The sequence below is a fragment of the Microcebus murinus genome, chromosome 5 (genome assembly GCF_040939455.1).
Source record: "Microcebus murinus isolate Inina chromosome 5, M.murinus_Inina_mat1.0, whole genome shotgun sequence".
Taxonomy (NCBI): Eukaryota; Metazoa; Chordata; class Mammalia; order Primates; family Cheirogaleidae; genus Microcebus; species Microcebus murinus.
This window is the reverse complement of record NC_134108.1, coordinates 102,541,317-102,557,541: the sequence shown is the minus strand read 5'-3', so window position 1 is coordinate 102,557,541 and position 16,225 is coordinate 102,541,317. Positions and strand designations below refer to the sequence as shown.

Genomic DNA, 16,225 nt, shown 5'->3' with positions numbered 1-16,225 from the left:
TGTGTGTACTGCTTGCTGCTTGCTCTCCCAGTCCTGCCTGCTGCTATACAAGGGAAGGAATTTTTGCCTGTTTTGGTCACCGATGTATCCCAAGTTTGAAGAAATGGCACACAGTAGACACTCTATAAATATTTACTGAACGAATGAATGGACAACTGCTCCAGATGCAGGGATGTATGTGACACTAGGATGAATAAGACACAAAGGTACCAACTGATCTCATGCCACCCCCAACTATCTTCCAAGTCACTGGTAAAAATATGGAACAGGAAAGCCTCCCTTTCTCCAGAATGCCATCAATGTATTAATGAGCTGCCTTACCTAGCACTCTGGGAGACTGAGGTGGGAGGATCACTCAAGGTCAGGAGTTCAAAACCAGCCTGAGCAAGAGTGAGACCCCCATCTCTACTAAAAATAGAAAGAAATTAATTGGTCAACTAAAATTATATAGAAGAAATTAGCCGGGCATGGTGGCGCATGCCTGTAGTCTCAGCTACTTGGGAGGCTGAAGCAGGAGGATTGCCTGAGCCCAGGAGTTTGAGGTTGCTGTGAGCTAGGCTGATGCCATGGCACTCTACCCGGGGCGACAGAGTGAGACTCTGTCTCAAAAAAAAAAAAAGCTCCCTTAATATATAGTCTTTCAATCAATAAAACAAAATGCCATTAATAACACTGCTTCAAAGAACACTTTAATTGGAAAATGCTCATCTTATATACACCCCAGGTAAGTGGGCAACACAAAACTGTAATATAGCACATGATCCCAGTTATAGGAAAATAGCTGCCTACATAGAAATAAGACTGGAAGGAAGTATACCAAAATGTTAGCGGTGATTATTTCTGAGTAGTGGGATTATGGTTTATTTTCATTTGCTTCATTATATTTTTCTAAGTTTTCCCAGGTGTGGTGGCTCACTCCTGTCATCCTAGCACTTTGGAAGGCTGAGGTGGGAAGATCACTGGAGGCCAGGATTTCAAGACCAGGCTGAGCAAGAGCTAGACCCTGTCTCTACAGAAAATGGAAAAATTAGCTGGGCATGGTGATGCACACCTGTAATACCAGCTACAGGAGACTGAGGTAGGAGAATAGCTTGAACCCGAGAATTTGAGGTTGTAGTGAGCTATGATGATGCCACTGCACACTAGCCCAGACAGCAGGGTGAGACACTATCTCAAAAAAACCCCACAAAAAACAAAGTTTCTGTAATAAGCCATTATTTCCAATATATAGGTACTTGTTATCCTTGTTATTGTACCATCATCTGGACCAGTCAGCCAGACATGTCCTCAGTAAGGCAATGAGGACCCAGGTGACACTCTGCCCACAAAAAGTCTCTAGTCTAGTTAATATCAATAGCAAATACACGCATACATGCATGCACACACACATTCATTTTAACCCTACAACAATGCTTCTATTATTATCTCCATATTATAGATGAAGGGAAACTGAGGGTCACACAGATTTGAGTAACTCACTCAAGGTCACCTATCTAGTATGATCTGAGCCAGAATTTTGAATGCAGTCTAGCTCCAGCACTGACACCATTAAGCACTCCACCAAGCTATATAAATTCAAACTCGCTCCCCCCAAGGAATGATGATACAGAAGAAGCGGTACTTAGGACTCTCACAGGGAGGGGAGGGAGTTGACAATGACTGAGTGACTGCCATGTGTCAGGTGCTTGATGTACATGACCTCATTTAGTTTTTACAACTACCTTCAGAAAAAGACTTCATTTTCTTTCTTAAAAAAAATTTATTATTTATTTATTTATTTATTTGAGACAGAGTCTCACTCTGTTGCTTCACCTAGAGTGCTGTGGTGTCAGCCTAGCTCACAGCAACCTCAAACTCCTGGGCTCAAGCAATCCTCCTGCCTCAGCTCCCCGAGTAGCTGAGACTACGGGCATGCGCCACCATGCCCGGCTAATTTTTTCTATATATTTTTAGTTGGCCAATTAATTTTTTTCTATTTTTAGTAGAGACAGGGTCTTGCTCTTGCTCAGGCTGGTTTTGAACTCCTGACCTTGAGTGATCCACCCACCTCTGCCTCCCAGAGTGCTAGGATTACAGATGTGAACCACTGCACCCGGCCAAAAAGTTAATGTTTTAATTGACAAATAAAGATTATATATATTTATGGTGTATGTAATGTTTTAAAAAATGTATAAATGGCCAGGCGCAGTGGCTCATGCCCATAAAACTAGCACTCTGGGAGGCAGAGGTGGTAGGATTGGTGGGAGGATCACTTGAGCTCAGGAGTTCCAGACCAGCCTGAGCCACAGTGAGACCTGTCTCTAAAACAACCAACCAACCAACCAAACAAACAAACAAAAAACAAGGCTAAATGAAGCTAATTAACATATGCATTGCCTCACTTGCTTTTTTTGTGTGTGTGTGGTGAGATCACTTAAACACTACTCTCTTGGTAATTTTCAAGTATATACATTATTATTATTAACATTACTAACTACAGTTACCATGTTGCATAATAAATCTCTTGAACTTATTTCTCCTGTCTATCTGAAATTTTGTATCCTTTGGCTAAAAGAATACTATTTTCATCTCTGTGTTGTAAATGGGGAAAATGAGCCTCAGACAGGCATTTGAATCTCTGCGGTGCTATGTCCAGTTTACCAGTCCCTCAGTTTCCTCCTCTGCAACACGGGACAGGAATAGCTCCCACCCCACTCACTGGCAGTGGGGAAGTATGAAGTGAGAAAGTAGACTGGAAACATTCATCACGGTGCTAGCATATGTTAAATGCTTGATAAATGTCAGCTGCTACTGCTTCTCTCAACTACAACATGTGAACCTGCTAAGTGGACAAAGGAGAAACGCTAATTCTAAGCGACGCCCTCAGGAAACGTGCGACGAGTACATGGAGTCACAGCCGTGGCACCACGTGAAGGGGCCTCCACAGAGCAGCGTCTCACCAGGCAGAGGAGGGCAGGGCGCGGCCTAGAAGCACAGAGGGGCAAGGTGTGTTTGCCTCCCTCGCCCCCGGCTCTCCCTGCAAGTCACTCTGTTCCTGCCCTGTGTTCTCCACCTCTGTCCTCACTGTGTGTGGCCTGCTGGTTCTCCCTCCGCCCCCACCGCCCGGGGTCCCCTAACCCCAGCTGTCTCCCTAATCAGGGCCCCACAGCCTCTCCAGCAGGGAGTGGGAGCCCCTGGCACTCGGAGCCTGGGAGGGCCCCTGATAAACAGCTGGAGCCCTTGTTTGCAGAATCTGTCATCTCCAAAGGAAAAGCAGAAACAAACCGCCAGAGCCAGGGGGCCGGCCGATAATGAGTCACACTGCTGCTGGCAGCCCTCCACTCTCCTCCAGCCTCTGCATCTGGGACCTCGGCTTGTCCTTCCAGGTCCATGGCAAAAACATCTCATCTCCACGAAGCCTTCCCTGACTGTACCCCAATCGCCCCACCTCTGCAAGCTTATGCTGCACCCAGCACAGCATCCCTTAGTGCCATTTAGGACACTAAGTGGAAACTGCTCGGGTATTAAGGTCCCAACCAGCCTGTGAACTCCAGAAGGCGGGCATTTTCTCTCAGGGGTCTAGCACAAAACTTAGGAAATCGTGCAATGACTGAATAAAATATGGGTGAAATACAAAAATCTATGTATTGACATAGAGAAAACAGTTCATTAAAATGTGTTATGGGTAGAAGGTAAAAGCTCAGAATTTCAAATTTTTCCAAAATAGTAATTAGCATTTTATAGTTTAGCAATAAAATGTTCACTTATAAGGCCATTTTCATTTCACTTGAGAGATCTAAGAATAATGTCTTTTTTCTTTAGTATTATATACTTTTTAAATTTTATTTATTTATTTTTTGAGACAGAGTCTCCCTTTGTTGTCCAGGCTAGAGTGAGTGCTGTGGCGTCAGCCTAGCTCACAGCAACCTCTAACTCCTGGGCTCAAGCAATCCTCCTGCCTCAGCCTCCCGAGTAGCTGGGATTACAGGCATGCACCAACATGCCCGGCTAATTTTTTTCTATATATATTAGTTGGCCAATTAATTTCTTTCTATTTATAGTAGAGACAGGGTCTCAGCTCTTGCTCAGGCTGGTTTCGAACTCCTGACCTCGAGCAATCCACCTGCCTTGGCCTCCCAGGGTGCTACTGCTCCCGGCCTAGTTTTATACACTAATCACAAAATAAAAAAGATATCTCCCATTATTTTTTAAAATACTACAACTAGATATTCAATGTTAAAGTTTTCAAATCATTTTGATTAATCAATGAAACATTTCTGTCATGTTCTAAAAATGTGCAAATTGGATATTCGTGTGCTTTTAGGCAAACTACTCCATATTTTCACACAGTTGCTACCAACTGCAGTCTTGCATGTGTAGAAGTATATCACCAATGGTATGAATTCATTTTGTATAGTGTCAGATACTTAAGTAAATTTACATAGCATTAAAAAAGTTATATAAAAAGAAAAAAGAAAATACAACACTAGGCATGCAAAGTCATCCTAACTTTGTAAAAAGAAAAATGATTGCACGTGAACAGTATTATATGATCCTATTTTTTTCCTGTTTGCAATATCATATGTGATCATCTAACTGCTGCTAGAATGCTCACACCTGTTACCACAAATTCAAAACCCAGGAAAGACTTCTCCTAGAAATTTACTTTAGGTCAGGGTTGGGCTGCCTGGTACAAGGCTGCACCCATCACTGGGCAGGTTCAACAGCACAAGAGCCTTTCTGTAGACCATCATGATCCTCTTTTAAAAAAAGAAAACTAGGCCGAGAGAGGTGGCTCATGCCCGTAATCCTAGCACTCTGGGTGACCGAGGCGGGTGGATCATTTGAGCTCAGGAGTTCGAGACCAGCCTGAGCAAGAGCAAGACCCCCGTCTCTACTAAAAATAGAAAGAAATTAATTGGACAACTAAAAATACATAGAAAAAATTAGCCAGGCATGGTGGTGCATGCCTGTAGTCCCAGCTACTTGGGAGGCTGAGGAAGAAGGATTGCTTGAGCCTAGGAGTTTGAGGTTGCTGTGAGCTAGGCTGACGCCACTGCACTCTAGCCTGGGAAACAGAGTGAGACTCTGTCTCAAAAAAAAAAAAAAAAAAAAAAAAAAAGATGTAAGACAAGAAGGAAATCACAAAATGTAAACTAGGGCTATTTTTGAGTGGTAAGAACTATGGGTAATTTTTCTAACTTTTTCCTACTTTTCTATATTGTCCAAATTTCTATAATGAGCAAGTATTTGTTTTAAGATTTTTTTTTAAACCTTAAAAACAAAGGCTTAATGATAAGTCAATGCACAAGTTTCTCCAGCTCTCTCCGTGCCTGTGTCTGACCCAACCTGCAGGAGGTTCTCGGCTGTTGCTCTGTCCTCCCTTGCTCCACACTCTGCTTATCACGTCCCTGGAAGGACTTTGTCTATGGGTCTGCATGGTCCAGGCCACCGTCCACAGCGCCCTCCCAGACCCAGACACCTGTGCAGTGATGAGCGGCTGGAGCAAGAGTCCCTGGCTCTGATAGGATGGCCACACTCCTGCCCTGGCTTACCTCCACCTCCCAACCCTCCAGACTAGACCTGTTCACATCCAAAGACCACTCAGCTCTCCAGGAAGTCCTCCCCTCACCCCTACTGTCCCCTGCCTCAGAGTGTCCACAGCACAGAGAGGCTGCACCCCAAGGCCTCATACAGTAGTCCCCCTTATGTTAGGTTTTGCTTTCGGAGGTTTCAGTTACCTGCAGCACAGATAAAAGACATTCGGAGAGATCACGTTCACATAACTTTTATTACAGTATATTGTTATAATTGTCCTATTTTATTACTAGTTATTGTTAATCTCTTACTATTTTCATTTATGAATTAAACTATACCATAGGTATGTATGTATAGGAAGAAAACATAGTACATACAGGGCTCAGTACTATCTGCTGTTTCAGCTTGGAATGGATGCCCTGCAGGTAAGGGGGGACTACTGCATTTGCCACCTTCTGTTCTCTCTCTCTTAATAAATGGACCAATACCTACTGACAGAGAATCATACACAGTGACGGACACTGCTGGAGAAACAAGGACGGGGGCCTGAAGGCAGCGAGCACAGAGTAGTCGTCCTCCGCACGGGCTGAATGCATGAAAGAAGGGCAGAAGCCTTGGACGATGCACAGCCTGTCCTCAAAGAGCTCAGTCTCGGGACAACAAGCAGTATCCACACAACACGCACCTGGAAATGCTAGCCAGGAGGCGGGATGTGCTGGGGAGCGGCTGAATGGACCTACGCGGGGCCTTGAAGACTGGTCAAGTTTGGACAGATAGGGGCGCATGGCGAGAGGATGGAGGGCATTTCAGGAGGGGGGACAGTGTGCACAGAGCGATGGAAGCAGGAATACCCCAGGATCTTGCTGGTGGGGAGGGTACACAGGTTGATTGTGGGTAAAAGGCCTGAAAAAGCTCATTGGGCCCAGATCCCAAGAGAACCAGAACACCATGAGAAGCTGAATTTGATTGTATGGCCCTGGGAACCCTCTGACGGACTCTGAGCTGCAGAAATGCACAGTGATCTAGGTGGTGCTCACAGAGGGCTGAGCAGGCGGGAGCGGGCAGAGGGGAGATCGCAACCTCGTTCCCATGTTACTGTCTTAAAGTACCACACACTGAGTGCTGACCCAGCAAATCACCATTCTACTGTCTTTCACCCTGAAACAGGCCTGTGAGGTGAGACTCACAAGTGCCCCCAGGCTGAAGAAACTTGCCCGTGGTCATCTAGGTAGTAAATAGTCCCAAAGATTTGAATCCAAGTTGGCCTGCATCCAACGGCCAAGACATCCTTTCCCTATCTCTCTTTCTTCTATAATATCCTTTATATTCACCAGCATCTAGCACTGTGATGGTTCAGTACACATTAGAACGAGTGAAGAAACGAATGAACAAACGACTGGCTCCCAGCCTGGCATAGGAAACTTCCCAGCATACATGAAAAGGGTGGAGGGTGGAGGTGGGGAGGAGATGTAAGAGTAAACGGAAAATAAAACAAACAATCAAACAATCGTTTCGTTACCACTTCCTCTGGGGCTGGGTCACGGTTTTTAACGGTGTGCACAGGACCTGTACAGTCTGGTACACGCGCATCCACAGAGACACACAAAGAGCTATTTATTTACTTCCTTTGTGAGGGGTAAATAAAGACCGGGCCAAAACAGGCTCCCCCAAACCACCAGGGGGTCTTCCCCAGGTGTTGATGCAGCACTTGGCCCAGAGAAGTCACAGGTGGCCGCCTGCTTGAGTCATCCCCCCTCTGCCTGGCTTTATGCATGTGTGGGTCTGGCTCACCAGGGAGGCCCCGTGTGCAGTGGGGAAGTAGGGGACGGAGGAAGCGGGAAGGGGACAGGGTGGCAGGCAGGGCTTCCTCACCCCAACTCCAGTGCGGGCTGGGGCAGCAGCAACATCACCCACCCCCACCCCAGGGGAGATATGCACAGGGGGACCCAAGAGCTGGCTTGGGGTGCTGGGGGTCCCCCTGCTGGGCCAGGCAGTCAATCCTGAGATGGCTGAATCTTGGGGGGGGTAGGATTAGGGCTGAGGGGCACCATGTGGAGGGAGGTAGTTAAGTCTCATTATTCGTGGATTCCATGCTAGCAAATTCACCTACTTGCTAAAATTTATTTATAACCTCAAAATCAGTACATGAGGCACTTTGCAGTCATTTGGGGACATATCAGAGCTGCAAAAAATTTGAGTCACTTGACACACATTTCCAGATGAGGCTGAACAAAGCAGTACTCTGCCTGCTTCAGCTCTCCTGGTGTAAACAAGTGTCATCCATCCACATGCACCACCTACTGAATACCTGCTAAGTACAAAATCCAGCACAAAGAGCCCAAAACACGGGGTGCAGGCAGGGCCCTGGCCCTTCACTGACTGTCTTAATTGCAGGGATGGGGGCAAGTGACTCTGAAGGTTTTACTTGTTTTTGCCTAGATCCCTGAGTTTATATGCCAGCCTTGGAGGCTACAATATTTGCCAGTGTTTTCATCATGATGGCAAACCCTTGTGTCATAAGAACGGCCCGACGCTTACATAGCGCTTGCTGGGGGCCAGGCACCGTTCTGAGCGCCGTGTGCACACGAAGCCTGCTAACGACTCACACAACCCTCCTAATGGCCCTGTATGGTCGATGCTATTATTATCCCTGTTTTACACATAAAGGCACTGAGGCACGGACAGGCAGAGAGGTGAAGAACCCACCCAGCCCAGATCACACGGCTGGTGTGTGGCGGAGACGGAGGGGTTTAAACGCCACCACCTGTGACATGAAAGGAGCCCTTGCAGCGTGTAGGGATCTCAGCACCCTCCACCAGCCACGGGGAGGGCCCCTCTCCATAGCCCTGCCTCTGGCACTGCCCAGCAGCAAGAGAGCACGAAGCGGCACTGGGAGACTGAGGCCACTCAAAAGTCTGGACAGGGGGAGAGCAGGGCCCGAAGGAGGCCTGGCCTCAGGGAGTAAAGTGAGGGTCTTGTGAGAGAGGGCAGCGCACGCAGACGGCGCGCGGTCCGGGACTGCTGTGAGAGCACACAGGGAGCCCGGGCGGCTCCCCCAAGGGGGTGAGTCCCCGAGAGAGGCCCTCGAGACAAAACGTCTCACAGAGGAAGTGTCCCCACAGACTTCCCCTTCCCACGCCGCCTCTCTCCTGGAGCCAAGCGGGGGTCACGGGTACTGGGGAGGGGGTCACATCTAACCTGGAACACTGCAGGGACGGCCAGGGTTGGAGAGCGGGTGAGAGAGGACACTTCCCCTCAGCTCACACGAGAAGTCGCAAGCCTCAGCGACTGAGAAAATCAGATTCCACGCCTGCTGTGAGCAAGAAGTGAAACCGTGACTCCAGTGCCTGCCCCACCGCCCTCCCCAGGACGGCAGATGTCCCGCTCTGAGGTGAAGGCCTGTCACATGCCTTCACGGGCTCGCTTGGGCCCCCTCGAGTTCTGAGTCACAGGGCCGCTCTCTCAGAGCTGTGATGGCCTGGTCTCTCCTCTCCGGGGAGGCAGAGAGGGGCCCAGGGGAAACTGAGGCCCCTGTAAGGTAAGGGACTGTGCCTGTCCTGTTCTTTTCTCTTCCACCCACGCTGCACACGGCGCCCGGCACATCCAGGGAAGGCAGTGTGTGGATGAGTGAATGGACGACTCAGTGCCAGGCCAGAAGCCTGCCTGTCGGCATGAGCCTCGTGCAGATCCCATTTCCACAGAAAAGCACCATTTCCCTTGTTTTCAACAAACCTGGATCTCCCTGCCTCAACCCTGCTCACATTACATTTGACCTTGTCAACGACCTCTCTGAGGTGTGGGGATATGGCCCTCCCTCGCCCCCTCGGAGGACAGCAGAGTCTCCCCAAAGTGGCAATGCGGCGTTCCTCAGTGAACCTCGGCCTGATCCTGCAGTGCTCCTGGGACAGTGCTCCTTAACTAACTCCCAGGGCCCCTGCCCAGGGCGAGGGGGAATCAAACCCCCCACCTCTCACCAGAGCGTGGGAGTGCAGGGAGAGGGCATTAGCCAAGGGGGTCTGGCCCCTCTGCCCTAGGCCCCCAAGGAGCAGTCCGTCTGAGAACATTCTAATCTCAGAGGGTCCCCACAGGAAAGCCATCCCACCCACGAACGTGGGCTCCCCGGTCCCATCCAGATCCCATGGCAAAGACTGTTAACTGCCTCCCAAATCCATTCCCCTCCTTGTACCCCAAACTCCTCAGCAGCTAAGTGTGGCAGGTGTCCAAGTGTTGGCCAAAGGGACACACGATGGGGCAATGTTTAGGTCATGTCCGGAAGAGGAAGGGCAGTGCCTTGGCTCCCTCCTAACTCATCCCCTTCCCACCGCTGGAGGACAGACTGGCAGGTGTGGTGGTGTCCCACCTTCCACACCCCGGAGCGGGACACCGGCATCAGGGAGGCGGGGTGGGGGCGTGAGGAGGGCACCTGGGTCCTCAACACTGTCAAGGCGTCAGATCACCCACCCAAATCTGTATGTGAGAAATTTCCATTGTGTTAAGCCAGTCATTTTGGGGTTTCTGTGACAGCAGCCCAACCTCCCCCAGTCCCTAGCCGGGTCCAATCTTGGGTGCCAAGATGGTGATGCATAAAGGCATGTGTGAGGGGCCTTCCTCCTCATCCGGGTCCTCAGCCCTTCAGCTCCCTGCCCTCCAGCCCCAGCAGGTCTGCTTCCCAAGTGTCAGAGAGTGCCTTCCAGGTGGATGAGACGCCCTGCCCCCACCCCAGCTCATCCCAAATGGAGGCCACAGGTGGATGTCTCCCTCACTGCACATAATGTGTTCTTTCCTCAACCTGACCATTCTCAAACTGTTTGTCTCCTTTCTAAGAAAAGGATCTTCCATGCTCAGGGGACCACTGCATCTAGTCAGGCCAACCCTGTCCTATGTGGAAGGCGGTTGAGGAGGAGCAGAAAAATGCGTGGGCTTCTCACCTTAGCTCAGATCTCCTCTCCCCAGCCCCCCCAGCTGTGTAACCCTGGACAGATCTCTCCGCCTCTCTAAGCCTCAGTTTCTTTCTTCATAAAATGGGGGTAATAATTGTTTACAGGTTTCTGGAGAAAATCCAAGATGTAATCACCAGGTGTGTAACAAAATCCCTCGCAGCCGGCCTGGCGCACAGTAGGTGCTCACTAAATTGTGGCGATGACTACTCTGGAGATAAGCATGGGAGCACGGAGGACACAGCTGGAGAAGAGACTCGATGACCTCCCCAGTGGAGGGTGGCCAGGCAGGGAGTCGGGGAGAGGAAACTGTGGCCGTAAAGAGGAAGAGCGAGGCAGAGCTGGAGGTGACACCAGGGGAGAGGAGAGAAGAGGGCTCGCCGATGCCCACGCTGGGCAGGAGGGTGGAGGCACAGCTGTGGTGTCCACCAGCTGCTTCCAGCTCGCACAGTTCTTGTGCCCATCTCACTTCTGTCTCCGCCCCAGAGCTTCTGCCGGGTTGGCCACTCTTGCCACCATGGTCACTGTTGCCACCCTGTCAGCTGCTGTTTCTTGCCTCAGCTTCCTTCCTGCCCGTGGCACGGCAGAAGGCAGCAGGGGAAGCAGCTGTCCTCCCCGGCGACCTCCCTGCCCCTGGAGGCTGGAGCTGCCAGGAGAGCTGGGTAAGAGCTCGGGCTCTGGAGACAAGCCGAGTTCTGTTCCCAGCTCCAGCACTTAAAGAGCTGGGTGACCTCAGCAAGTTCGTGGTTCATCTAAACTGCTTCAGGTTCCTGGTCTGCAAAAAAACAGGGACGACAGTGCTGTTGAGAAGGAGGGAGATCAGGCAGGGAAGCGCCTAGCACGGTGTCTAACACACAGCAAGCGTTCAGTGCGTGTTGGCTTCGTGGGCCTGTGACCTGTGTGGTCACACAGGGTCCCCTGCCCAGAAGGGCCCCACACTTGGTTTAATGTTCTGTCATCACCATCATGAAATTCTCAATAATTTTTGAACAACGGGCCCCGCAGAAGACGTAGCCGGCGTTGGCTATTGTCAGCATACGCTTCCTGGGTTGGCTGGCGCGGGCAGCTATGTTGGTGACACAGACATTAGAGGGCCTTGGGGGCCCCCAGGGAGTGATTTAAGCACAATGATGTGGGACCAGGCCCTGTGAGACCTCCACACATGCTGTGGGGATGGGTGGGGTGCCCTCCCCTCAGACAGCGGGGACGGTGGGCAGCATGGAACTCACCGCTGCCTCCCCATGTCAACCGTACTCCCAGCAAAGGCAAAGGTGCCCACCATACCTCAGAGCCAACGCCCACCCATCTGCCCCTGGATTCGATCTTCTGTGCACCTGAGACAGAGGCTGTGTACAAGTTCGTGCATACAGAAGTTATGTCCATGGCAACCCTGCACCTTCAGCACATGGAGGGACCACACAGTGGAAACCAGTGCCGCCCGGAACCCCTCAGTGCCCAGGTCCAGCTGGGTCTTGCTGCTCACACTGGAACTGGCACAGGGGCAGCACAGAAGGGGGTTTTAACTATCACTCGCAGTGGCCTGAGGGGTTGGCCCAGCCCCAGGAGATGGAAAATATCTGCTCCTTCTATCTCTTAGATTTTAAATCTGAGGCTAGCACGTCTAGAAAGTTCTGGGGTGTCGGGGGAGATGTGGCACCTTACAGGGGTTCCCTGGTGCTAGGGGTACCCTAAACACCATAATGAGGCGTGACCTCCCACAGCTGCCCATAAGCCACCTCAGGAGGCACATCTCGTACCTGCTATCCGTCTCCCCTACTGGCCCATGGGCTCCTGGAGGGCAGGGCCCACTCCCAGCGAGGGCTGACTGATGTTTGCAGACCTGGCCTCTGGACCGCTGCGTACCTTCCTCCCCATGCCCCAGGTCCTGCCTCAGCTTCCCCACACTTGCTACAAAAGCCTGGCCCTCTTACATTCCCAGGCCTTCCTGGAGCGGCCCAGGGGAGAGTCTGAGGGTGGCCCAGCCTGGCAGGTGGATCCCAGCCCTGGAAGTAGGCCCCTCTCCATCCGCCTCCGGCCACCTGTCCTGAGTATTCACTCCTTCCAGACAGCTGGAGAGCGGCCCCAGAGCCTCTGGTTAAGGGGGGGCGGGTGTGGGAAGGCGGCTCGGAGGGAGCAAAGCCAAGGCCGAGGGGAGGCCCCTGTAGCTGACCGGGTGCTGAGTGTGCACGAGTGGGGGTGGGCGCACAAGGCACTCGGGAGAAGTGGGAATTGGGGGTGGGATCGGAGAATGGAATGTGAGCTCATTCTCCTGGGGGCACAGCTGTTTATTTTGATCTCCCTGTCAGCTGCTGCATATTCCTTATCTTGGGGCTCAGTCCAGACTCCACCTCCTTCTCTGTTGCTGGGCTGGGGAGGCAGACACCGTGGGCAGTCCTGCTTCCTGCTCTCACCACCTTAGCTCCCCGCTGCTCCAGGCCGCTAGGAAGGACAAGGGGAAGGCAGGCCCCCCAAAGAAATGCCCGATCCACTTCAGACCCACTCTGCACCCATCCATGGGTAACTGGGGCTTGAAAATGGGTCATCTGCCTCTCATCTGTCTTCACCCAACCCCAACTGCCATGACAGCCTGAGCTGGTCACCCAGAGTCGCCTGGATATTGCACGGGTTTTCCTGGTGGTACAGGACTTGCAGGGCTGGCGACAGTGTAGGCTTAGTTAGGAACTTAGGCAGCTGTGACCTCCCAGGGCTCTCCTCTGGGCCTCACACTGTGCTCCCCGCTGCCAACTTCATACTTGGCACCTACTGTCTCCGATGCTGTGAAAAGTAAAAAGACCAATTTTCTATATACTTATGGAAACATGACTCATGACATGTTTTCTGTTTTACATGTTATTTCAGAACTGGAACATTTCAAAAAGGGGGAAAAAGCACTAGAAAAAAAAACCTCCCTTAGTTCTACTACCTCAAAAAACAACTGTTAACATTCTCTACGTGCATGTGTGTAAAATGTATAGTTGCAAATACAGGTACAATTTTGCATCCTTTTTTTTTCCCTCGTAACACTACCATTAGAAGTAATTTTCACATGACCACATACCTTTGCAACTGACATTTTTAATGGCTGTCTAACATTCCATCTAATAGATACACTAAAATTTGCCTAACCATGCTGTGCTGTGAGGCATTCCAGTTGTTCCAAATTTTTGTCGCTGTACCTAATGCTTAAGTGAAAATCGTTATAGACAAAGTTTTTTCTTCATTTACAATAGGATTCTTGAATTAGGACAGAACGGAGAAAGTGGCATTACCAAGGCAGGAGGCTGGAATATTCTGGAGCCATTTGATTTTTGACGCCTATGGCCAACTGCTTTCTGGAAGGCAGCTATGCTCATCACTATACCACCAATGCAATCGCCAACTGCTTTCTGAAGGTAGAGATTAGCACATGAGAGGGCCAGGAGCAAGGGATGTACGTGCCTTTTGTGTCACTGCCATTCAGGGATACCACTCACTGTGCCCATGTCATGTCAGCTTTTGTAAACTTTATTATTTTTCGGCTGCTGAGTCTCCAGTCCCCTCTACAACGGCACCACCACTTCCTTTTAGGGAGTTCCCTCTCCCCTGCTACAAATCCATGAAGCCAGGCTGCCTGGTCTGCACCTCGGAAGTCCATCCGTGGCCCCCATGCCCAGCCAGGCACAGGGGACCGTTTAAGTGACCGGTCAGCTGCTCTTGTCTCCCTGTGGGTCCCTCTTCCCAGCCCTCGGGCACTTTTTCAGTTTTTCTCCATTTCCAAGCCTGGTTCTCCAGCTTCCTGGTGAGCCTACGAGTTCCCAACCTTCTTCCAGTAAATTCCCTTTGCCTTATACTGGCCAGTCCATTTCTGTTGCTAACAGAACCTGGAGAACTGATGCCTCCCTGACTTACTGCTTTTCAAATTGCCAAGTCAGGATGCTTTACTGGCTCACGAAGTCATGAAGCTAATCATGACCGGCACGTTTTCCAAGTTTTAAAAATGAAACAACAGAAGAGAATAAAAAAGTATATCATCTGTAGCCAGGATAAGTATTGTTTAGTTAGACTTGCTTTATATATACATGTATATGTGTGTCCGTATGCAAGTGAACAAAATGGGTTAAAACAAAAAAACATTTCTGGTTTTGAAAAATATTACCCTAATTGGACTTGAGTTACTAGAGAACAGAGAACAGAGCAATCTCTTGTAGATGTTTTTATTATTTCTCCCCAAATCTTTAGTACCCAGAAAAATATACTTCCTTCCAAGATCTTGGTATATTTCAAGGCCCACCCACTATTTCCCCACTATTCATAGCTTGACACCTTTCCTTGTCATTCAGTTAATGATACTTAATGATCATGAACATCTTTTCCTCCTTGTGTTAAAATTTCTGTTAACGGAACCAGCATTCTGCCAGTCACCCAGGCTGAAAAATTCAGGGGTCGTCCTTGGTTCCTCTCACTCATGCACTTCCTGGAGCATACAGCCTGTTAGGAGAGAAGGAATGCAAGCAGCAGACTGCAGCACGGGCAACATACTTCACCGCAGAAGTATGCACGGTGCCTCCCGGGGGAAGGGCAGAGGAGTCTTCATACCTTCCTACCAAATAATGATTACAAAGTTCTGTTGCTTCAGAATATTCTGCCAAACCACCCCCTTGTTTCCATTTCCACTGGCATCACCCTAGTTTCAATCCTTTTTATATTTTGTGTAGACTCTCTCTCGCCAATTCTATTTTTCTACTACTGCCCTAGAAATCATCTTAAACAGCTCTGATGATGTCACTTCCTTGCTGAAAAGCCTTCAATGGCTCCCATTACCTACAAAATAAAGTCCAAACTCCCCAACCCCACATTGATTTCAGCTTCTTCACCATCACCCCAAACACTCTTGCCAGCTTTATGTCCTGCTAGGCCAGCTGTCCTCTAGTTCAGTTCACAAGGTCCTCTCTTTTCCAATGACATATCTGTCTAAGGCCAGATTTTTCTGCATATACATCAACCAAAACAACATAGGACAACAGACTGAAGCAGATACGGGAATCCAGCTGTCTTCTATTAAGTCAGGCACTAAAGAGATTTGCAAAAATGGAAAACAAGGCCATACTTCTCATTAACTGTTTTTGTTTTGGAAAATACAGTTATTTTATTTTAAAAAGTACAATACTTAGGTTACCATGCAATGAGTTTCTTATTGTTACTTTAAAGGCGTTGCTAAATATTTTTTAAAATTCTCCTATTAAATTTTTTATTTGAAACAAAAATATTAATATCTGTAGCTTACCAAAAACAAAAGCTCTTAGGGATCCTCAATAATTTCTAAGAGTGTAAAGTGTTGCTAAGACCAGAAACTAACCTAACAGGTCAGTTTAAGCAGACCAGGGTCTCTAAAAAGCCCAGTTCTCTCCATTCTTGGTGCTCACGCTTTACCTCCCTGGCCCAGTATGTTGCTAGATCTTTTTAAACTATTAAAAAAACAAGAAGTGATCATATTAAGAATAATTATTATTCTAGAAATAATGGTGATTATAGCAATAGCCACTAGTTATTCTAAAAATAATCAGTAATACCATAGAAAAAAAGAATAAGGCCGGGCGCAGTGGCTCATGCCTATCTAGCACTCTGGGAGGCTGAGGCGGGCGGATTGCTCGAGGTCAGGAGTTCAAAACCAGCCTGAGTGAGAGCGAGACCCTGTCTCTACTATAAATAGAAAGAAATTAATTGGCCAACTAACATATATATATATATATAGAAAAAATTAGCCGGGCATGGTGGCACATGCCTCTAGTCCC

The 16,225-nt window shown here is 49.2% G+C and overlaps 1 protein-coding gene and 1 non-coding gene across 3 annotated transcripts in view; both read right to left on the bottom strand.

Annotated features, from left to right (window-relative positions):
• CCND3 (cyclin D3) overlaps window positions 1–16,225 on the bottom strand; it is an 82,760-nt gene that overhangs the window by 56,423 nt on the left and 10,112 nt on the right. The window lies entirely within an intron of this gene.
• On the bottom strand, window positions 4,544–4,730 carry LOC142871301 (small Cajal body-specific RNA 16). Its single transcript, XR_012919551.1, has one exon.